Here is a 10154-nt window from a genome sequence, read left to right on the forward strand (position 1 = left end):
ACCTGTAGAAAACACCTGAAATATAAGTAATTAATCCATCCTATCCTTATGGCCGTGTACAATTGCCGAGATTCGAGGTAGAAAGCTGTGAATTGATGAGAATACTGGTAATGTTTACAATTCCGGCTCAGTTACTTTGTTTTTTTCTGAAGAGAGTTCTTTCACACATTAAGAGTTACTATTTAGTGAACTCAGATTTTGTGTAAAAAGCTGTTAAATAAAGAGAATACTGTTTCTATTTACAAATGAGACTGAATTGGTAGTAGTTTTTTGAATAAAACATTTTAAGCCTTGCAGATTCAAGTATATGTTTCTTGGAAAACTGACTAATTTTGTTAAAAGTCTTAAAATACACAATGTCATTACACGGAAATGATTAGGAACCTATAGAAAACACCTGAAATATAAGTAATTAACCCATCCTATCCTTATGGCTGTGTACAATTGCCGAGATTCGAGGTAGAAAGCTGTGAATTGACGAGAATACTGGTAATGTTTACAATTCCGGCTCAGTTACTTTGTTTTTTCCCCAAAGAATGTTCTTTCACACATTAAGAGGTACTATTTAGTGAACTCAGATTTTGTGTAAAAAGCTGTTAAATAAACAGAATACTGTCTATTTACAAATGAGAGTGAATTGGTAGGAGTTTTTTGAATAAAACAGTTTAAGCCTTGAAGATTCCTGTATATGTTTCTGGGAAAACTGTCTCATTTTGGTCAAACTCTTAAAATACACAATGTTAGTACATGGAAATGATTAGGAACCTTTAAAAGCACTTCAAATACGAGTAAATGGTGCCATAATATCTTTATGGCCGTGGTCAAACCCTGAGATTAGAGGTATAACGCTTTGAAATGACGAGAATACTGGTAAATTTACAATTCCGGCTATTTTACTGGGCGTTTTTTTGAAGAAAATGGTTTCAAATATGAAGAAGAGCCATTTATAAAGCTGAGAATTTGTGTATAGTGCCTTAAAATGAAGAGAATACTGTTCATATTTACAATTGACGCTGTAATGGCTGGCGTTTTTGGACTGAAGCAGTTTAAACCTTGATGATTCATGGGTATGTTTCCAAGAAAACTGCCGCATTTCGGTAAAACTCTTAAAATACACAAGCACAGTACATGGAAATTATTAGGAACCTGTACGCAACACCTGAAATATAAGTAATTAGACCAATACTATCCTTATGACCGTGTACAATTGTGGAGTTTCGAGGTAGAAAGTTGTGAATTGACGAGAATACTGGTAATGTTTACAATTCCGGCTCAGTTACTTTGTTTTTTTCTGAAGAGAGTTCTTTCACACATTAAGAGTTACTATTTAGTGAACTTAGATTTTGTGTAAAAAGCTGTTAAATAAAGAGAATACTGTTTCTATTTACAAATGAGACTGAATTGGTAGGAGTTTTTTGAATTAAACAGTTCAAGCCTTGAATATTCATGTATATGTTTCTAGGAAAACTGACTAATTTTGTTAAAAGTCTTAAAATACACAATGTCAGTACACGGAAATGATTAGGAACCTGTAGAAAACACCTGAAATATAAGTAATTAACCCATCCTATGCTTATGGCTGTGTACAATTGCTGAGATTCGAGGTAGAAAGCTGTGAATTGACGAGAATACTGGTAATGTTTACAATTCCGGTTCAGTTACTTTGTTTTTTCCCCAAAGAATGTTCTTTCACACATTAAGAGGTACTATTTAGTGAACTCAGATTTTGTGTAAAAAGCTGTTAAATAAAGAGAATACTGTCTATTTACAAATGAGACTGAATTGGTAGGTGTTTTTTGAATAAAACAGTTTAAGCCTTGAAGATTCCTGTATATGTTTCTAGGAAAACTGTCTCATTTTGGTAAAACTCTTAAAATACACAATGTTAGTACATGGAAATGATTAGGTGCCTTTAAAAGCACTTCAAATACGAGTAAATGGTGCAATACTATCTTTATGGAGGTGGTCAAACCCCGAGACTGGAGGTATAATGCTTTGAAATGACGAGAATACTGGTAAATTTACAATTCCGGCTATTTTACTGGGCGTTTTTTTTGAAGAAAATGGTTTCAAATATGAAGAAAAGCCGTTTATAAAACTGAGAATTTGTGTATAATGCCTTAAAATGAAGAGAATACTGTTCATATTTACAATTGAGGCTGTAATGGCTGGCGTTTTTGGAATGAAACAGTTTAAACATTGATGATTCATGGATATATTTCCAAGAAAACTGCCGCATTTCGGTAAAACTCTTAAAATACACAAGAAGAGTACATGGAAATTATTAGGAACCTGTAGGAAACACTTGAAATATAAGTAATTAGAGCAATACTATCCTTATGGCCGTGTACAATTGTGGAGTTTCGAGGTAGAAAGCTGTGAATTGACGAGAATACTGGTAATGTTTACAATTCCGGCTCAGTTACTTTGTTTTTTTCTGAAGAAAGTTCCTTCACACATTAAGAGTTACTATTTAGTGAACTCAGATTTTGTGTAAAAAGCTGTTAAATAAAGAGAATACTGTTTCTATTTACAAATGAGACTGAATTGGTAGGAGTTTTTTGAATAAAACAGTTTAAGCCTTGAAGATTCATGTATATGTTTCTAGGAAAACTGACTAATTTTGGTAAAACTCTTAAAATTCACAATGTCAGTACACGGAAATGATTAGGAACCTGTAGAAAACACCTGAAATATAAGTAATTAACCCATCCTATCCTTATGGCTGTGTACAATTGCCGAGATTCGAGGTAGAAAGCTGTGAATTGACGAGAATACTGGTAATGTTTACAATTCTGGCTCAGTTACTTTGTTTTATCCCGAAAGAATGTTCTTTCACACATTAAGAGGTACTATTTAGTGAACTCAGATTTTGTGTAAAAACCTGTTAAATAAAGAGAATACTGTCTATTTACAAATGAGACTGAATTGGTAGGAGTTTTTTGAATAAAACAGTTTAAGCCTTGAAGATTCCTGTATATGTTTCTGGGAAAACTGTCTCATTTTGGTCAAACTCTTAAAATACACAATGTTTGTACATGGAAATGATTAGGAACGTTTAAAAGCACTTCAAATACGAGTAAATGGTGCCATAATATCTTTATGGCCGTGGTCAAACCCTGAGATTAGAGGCATAACGCTTTGAAATGACGAGAATACTGGTAAATTTACAATTCCGGCTATTTTACTCGGCGTTTTTTTGAAGAAAATGGTTTCAAATAGGAAGAAGAGCCATTTATAAAGCTGAGAATTTGTGTATAGTGCCTTAAAATGAAGAGAATACTGTTCATATTTACAATTGACGCTGTAATGGCTGGCGTTTTTGGACTGAAGCAGTTTAAACCTTGATGATTCATGGGTATATTTCCAAGAAAACTGCCGCATTTCGGTAAAACTCTTAAAATACACAAGCACAGTACATGGAAATGATTAGGACCCTGTATGCAACACCTGAAATATAAGTAATTAGACCCATATTATCCATATGGCCGTGTACAATTGTCGAGTTTTGAGGTAGAAAGCTGTGAATTGACAAGAATACTGGTAATGTTTACAATTCCGACTCAGTTACTTTGTTTTTTTCTGAAGAGAGTTCTTTCACACATTAAGAGATACTATTTAGTGAACTCTGATTTTGTGTAAAAAGCTGTTAAATAAAGAGAATACTGTTTCTATTTACAAATGAGACTGAATTGGTAGGAGATTTTTGAATAATACAGTTTAAGCCTTGAAGATTCCTGTATATGTTTCTGGGAAAACTGTCTCATTTTGGTCAAACTCTTAAAATACACAATGTTAGTACATGGAAATGATTAGGAACCTTTAAAAGCACTTCAAATACGAGTAAATGGTGCCATAATATCTTTATGGCCGTGGTCAAACCCTGAGATTAGAGGTATAACGCTTTGAAATGACGAGAATACTGGTAAATTTACAATTCCGGCTATTTTACTGGGCGTTTTTTTGAAGAAAATGGTTTCAAATATGAAGAAGAGCCATTTATAAAGCTGAGAATTTGTGTATAGTGCCTTAAAATGAAGAGAATACTGTTCATATTTACAATTGACGCTGTAATGGCTGGCGCTTTTGGACTGAAGCAGTTTAAACCTTGATGATTCATGGGTATGTTTCCAAGAAAACTGCCGCATTTCGGTAAAACTCTTAAAATACACAAGCACAGTACATGGAAATTATTAGGAACCTGTAGGCAACACCTGAAATATAAGTAATTAGACCAATACTATCCTTATGACCGTGTACAATTGTGGAGTTTCGAGGTAGAAAGCTGTGAATTGACGAGAATACTGGTAATGTTTACAATTCCGGCTCAGTTACTTTGTTTTTTTCTGAAGAGAGTTCTTTCACACATTAAGAGTTACTATTTAGTGAACTCAGATTTTGTGTAAAAAGCTGTTAAATAAAGAGAATACTGTTTCTATTTACAAATGAGACTGAATTGGTAGGAGTTTTTTGAATAAAACAGTTCAAGCCTTGAATATTCATGTATATGTTTCTAGGAAAACTGACTAATTTTGTTAAAAGTCTTAAAATACACAATGTCAGTACACGGAAATGATTAGGAACCTGTAGAAAACACCTGAAATATAAGTAATTAACCCATCCTATGCTTATGGCTGTGTACAATTGCCGAGATTCGAGGTAGAAAGCTGTGAATTGAGGAGAATACTGGTAATGTTTACAATTCCGGTTGAGTTACTTTGTTTTTTCCCCAAAGAATGTTCTTTCACACATTAAGAGGTACTATTTAGTGAACTCAGATTTTGTGTAAAAAGCTGTTAAATAAAGAGAATACTGTCTATTTACAAATGAGACTGAATTGGTAGGTGTTTTTTGAATAAAACAGTTTAAGCCTTGAAGATTCCTGTATATGTTTCTAGGAAAACTGTCTCATTTTGGTAAAACTCTTAAAATACACAATGTTAGTACATGGAAATGATTAGGTGCCTTTAAAAGCACTTCAAATACGAGTAAATGGTGCAATACTATCTTTATGGAGGTGGTCAAACCCCGAGACTGGAGGTATAATGCTTTGAAATGACGAGAATATTGGTAAATTTACAATTCCGGCTATTTTACTGGGCGTTTTTTTGAAGAAAATGGTTTCAAATATGAAGAAAAGCCGTTTATAAAACTGAGAATTTGTGTATAATGCCTTAAAATGAAGAGAATACTGTTCATATTTACAATTGAGGCTGTAATGGCTGGCGTTTTTGGATTGAAACAGTTTAAACCTTGATGATTCATGGATATATTTCCAAGAAAACTGCAGCATTTCGGTAAAACTCTTAAAATACACAAGAAGAGTACATGGAAATTATTAGGAACCTGTAGGCAACACCTGAAATATAAGTAATTAGACCCATACTATCCTTATGGCCGTGTACAATTGTCGAGTTTCGAGGAAGAAAGCTGTGAATTGATGAGAATACTGGTAATGTTTACAATTCCGGCTCAGTTACTTTGTTTTTTTCTGAAGAGAGTTCTTTCACACATTAAGAGTTACTATTTAGTGAACTCAGATTTTGTGTAAAAAGCTGTTAAATAAAGAGAATACTGTTTCTATTTACAAATGAGACTGAATTGGTAGTAGTTTTTTGAATAAAACAGTTTAAGCCTTGCAGATTCATGTATATGTTTCTGGGAAAACTGTCTCATTTTGGTCAAACTCTTAAAATACACAATGTTTGTACATGGAAATGATTAGGAATCTTTAAAAGCACTTCAAATACGAGTAAATGGTGCCATACTATCTTTATGGCCGTGGTCAAACCCTGAGATTAGAGGTATAATGCTATGAAATGACGAGAATACTGGTAAATTTACAATTCCGGCTATTTTACTGGGCGTTTTTTTTGAAGAAAATGGTTTCAAATATGAAGAAAAAGCCATTTATAAAGCTGAGAATTTGTGTATAGTGCCTTAAAATGAAGAGAATACTGTTCATATTTACAATTGACGCTGTAATGGCTGGCGTTTTTGGACTGAAGCAGTTTAAACCTTGATGATTCATGGGTATATTTCCAAGAAAACTGCCGCATTTCGGTAAAACTCTTAAAATACACAAGGACAGTACATGGAAATGATTAGGAACCTGTACGCAACACCTGAAATATAAGTAATTAGACCCATATTATCCATATGGCCGTGTACAATTGTCGAGTTTTGAGGTAGAAAGCTGTGAATTGACTAGAATACTGGTAATGTTTACATTCCGGCTCAGTTACTTTGTTTTTTTCTGAAGAGAGTTCTTTCACACATTAAGAGTTTCTATTTAGTGAACTCAGATTTTGTGTAAAAAGCTGTTAAATAAAGAGAATACTGTTTCTATTTACAAATGAGACTGAATTGGTAGGAGTTTTTTGAATAAAACAGTTTAAGCCTTGAAGATTCATGTATATGTTTCTAGGAAAACTGACTAATTTTGGTAAAAGTCTTAAAATACACAATGTCATTACACGGAAATGATTAGGAACCTGTAGAAAACACCTGAAATATAAGTAATTAACCCATCCTAACCTTATGGCTGTGTACAATTGCCGAGATTCGAGGTAGAAAGCTGTGAATTGACGAGAATACTGGTAATGTTTACAATTCCGGCTCAGTTACTTTGTTTTTTCCCCAAAGAATGTTCTTCACACATTAAGAGGTACGATTTAGTGAACTCAGATTTTGTGTAAAAAGCTGTTAAATAAAGAGAATACTGTCTATTTACAAATGAGACTGAATTGGTAGGAGTTTTTTGAATAAAACAGTTTAAGCCTTCAAGATTCCTGTATATGTTTCTAGGAAAACTGTCTCATTTTGGTAAAAATCTTAAAATACACAATGTTAGTACATGGAAATGATTAGGAACCTTTAAAAGCACTTCAAATACGAGTAAATGGTGCAAAACTATCTTTATGGCCGTGGTCAAACCCCGAGATTAGAGGTATAATGCTTTGAAATGACGAGAATATTGGTAAATTTACAATTCCGGCTATTTTACTGGGCGTTTTTTTGAAGAAAATGGTTTCAAATATGAAGAAAAGCCATTTATAAAGCTGAGAATTTGTGTATAGTGCCTTAAAATGAAGAGAATACTGTTCATATTTACAATTGACGCTTTAATGGCTGGCGTTTTTGGACTGAAGCAGTTTAAACCTTGATGATTCATGGGTATATTTCCAAGAAAACTGCCGCATTTCGGTAAAACCCTTAAAGTATACAAGGACAGTACATGGAAATGATTAGGAACCTGTAAGCAACACCTGAAATATAAGTAATTAGACCCATACTATCCTTATGGCCGTGTACAATTGTCGAGTTTCGAGGAAGAAAGCTGTGAATTGATGAGAATACTGGTAATGTTTACAATTCCGGCTCAGTTACTTTGTTTTTTTCTGAAGAGAGTTCTTTCACACATTAAGAGTTACTATTTAGTGAACTCAGATTTTGTGTAAAAAGCTGTTAAATAAAGAGAATACTGTTTCTATTTACAAATGAGACTGAATTGGTAGTAGTTTTTTGAATAAAACAGTTTAAGCCTTGCAGATTCATGTATATGTTTCTGGGAAAACTGTCTCATTTTGGTCAAACTCTTAAAATACACAATGTTTGTACATGGAAATGATTAGGAATCTTTAAAAGCACTTCAAATACGAGTAAATGGTGCCATACTATCTTTATGGCCGTGGTCAAACCCTGAGATTAGAGGTATAATGCTATGAAATGACGAGAATACTGGTAAATTTACAATTCCGGCTATTTTACTGGGCGTTTTTTTGAAGAAAATGGTTTCAAATATGAAGAAAAGCCATTTATAAAGCTGAGAATTTGTGTATAGTGCCTTAAAATGAAGAGAATACTGTTCATATTTACAATTGACGCTGTAATGGCTGGCGTTTTTGGACTGAAGCAGTTTAAACCTTGATGATTCATGGGTATATTTCCAAGAAAACTGCCGCATTTCGGTAAAACTCTTAAAATACACAAGGACAGTACATGGAAATGATTAGGAACCTGTATGCAACACCTGAAATATAAGTAATTAGACCCATATTATCCATATGGCCGTGTACAATTGTCGAGTTTTGAGGTAGAAAGCTGTGAATTGACTAGAATACTGGTAATGTTTACATTCCGGCTCAGTTACTTTGTTTTTTTCTGAAGAGAGTTCTTTCACACATTAAGAGTTTCTATTTAGTGAACTCAGATTTTGTGTAAAAAGCTGTTAAATAAAGAGAATACTGTTTCTATTTACAAATGAGACTGAATTGGTAGTAGTTTTTTGAATAAAACATTTTAAGCCTTGCAGATTCAAGTATATGTTTCTTGGAAAACTGACTAATTTTGGTAAAAGTCTTAAAATACACAATGTCATTACACGGAAATGATTAGGAACCTATAGAAAACACCTGAAATATAAGTAATTAACCCATCCTATCCTTATGGCTGTGTAAAATTGCCGAGATTCGAGGTAGAAAGCTGTGAATTGACGAGAATACTGGTAATGTTTACAATTCCGGCTCAGTTACTTTGTTTTTTCCCCAAAGAATGTTCTTTCACACATTAAGAGGTACTATTTAGTGAACTCAGATTTTGTGTAAAAAGCTGTTAAATAAAGAGAATACTGTTTCTATTTACAAATGAGACTGAATTGGTAGTAGTTTTTTGAATAAAACATTTTAAGCCTTGCAGATTCAAGTATATGTTTCTTGGAAAACTGACTAATTTTGTTAAAAGTCTTAAAATACACAATGTCATTACACGGAAATGATTAGGAACCTATAGAAAACACCTGAAATATAAGTAATTAACCCATCCTATCCTTATGGCTGTGTACAATTGCCGAGATTCGAGGTAGAAAGCTGTGAATTGACGAGAATACTGGTAATGTTTACAATTCCGGCTCAGTTACTTTGTTTTTTCCCCAAAGAATGTTCTTTCACACATTAAGAGGTACTATTTAGTGAACTCAGATTTTGTGTAAAAAGCTGTTAAATAAACAGAATACTGTCTATTTACAAATGAGAGTGAATTGGTAGGAGTTTTTTGAATAAAACAGTTTAAGCCTTGAAGATTCCTGTATATGTTTCTGGGAAAACTGTCTCATTTTGGTCAAACTCTTAAAATACACAATGTTAGTACATGGAAATGATTAGGAACCTTTAAAAGCACTTCAAATACGAGTAAATGGTGCCATAATATCTTTATGGCCGTGGTCAAACCCTGAGATTAGAGGTATAACGCTTTGAAATGACGAGAATACTGGTAAATTTACAATTCCGGCTATTTTACTGGGCGTTTTTTTGAAGAAAATGGTTTCAAATATGAAGAAGAGCCATTTATAAAGCTGAGAATTTGTGTATAGTGCCTTAAAATGAAGAGAATACTGTTCATATTTACAATTGACGCTGTAATGGCTGGCGTTTTTGGACTGAAGCAGTTTAAACCTTGATGATTCATGGGTATGTTTCCAAGAAAACTGCCGCATTTCGGTAAAACTCTTAAAATACACAAGCACAGTACATGGAAATTATTAGGAACCTGTAGGCAACACCTGAAATATAAGTAATTAGACCAATACTATCCTTATGACCGTGTACAATTGTGGAGTTTCGAGGTAGAAAGCTGTGAATTGACGAGAATACTGGTAATGTTTACAATTCCGGCTCAGTTACTTTGTTTTTTTCTGAAGAGAGTTCTTTCACACATTAAGAGTTACTATTTAGTGAACTTAGATTTTTGTAAAAAGCTGTTAAATAAAGAGAATACTGTTTCTATTTACAAATGAGACTGAATTGGTAGGAGTTTTTTGAATAAAACAGTTCAAGCCTTGAATATTCATGTATATGTTTCTAGGAAAACTGACTAATTTTGTTAAAAGTCTTAAAATACACAATGTCAGTACACGGAAATGATTAGGAACCTGTAGAAAACACCTGAAATATAAGTAATTAACCCATCCTATGCTTATGGCTGTGTACAATTGCTGAGATTCGAGGTAGAAAGCTGTGAATTGACGAGAATACTGGTAATGTTTACAATTCCGGTTCAGTTACTTTGTTTTTTCCCCAAAGAATGTTCTTTCACACATTAAGAGGTACTATTTAGTGAACTCAGATTTTGTGTAAAAAGCTGTTAAATAAAGAGAA

Source organism: Myotis yumanensis, unplaced genomic scaffold (genome assembly GCF_028538775.1).
Source record: "Myotis yumanensis isolate MYYU_CA2020_CCGP unplaced genomic scaffold, mMyoYum1.0.hap1 SCAF_72, whole genome shotgun sequence".
Classification (NCBI taxonomy): domain Eukaryota; kingdom Metazoa; phylum Chordata; class Mammalia; order Chiroptera; family Vespertilionidae; genus Myotis; species Myotis yumanensis.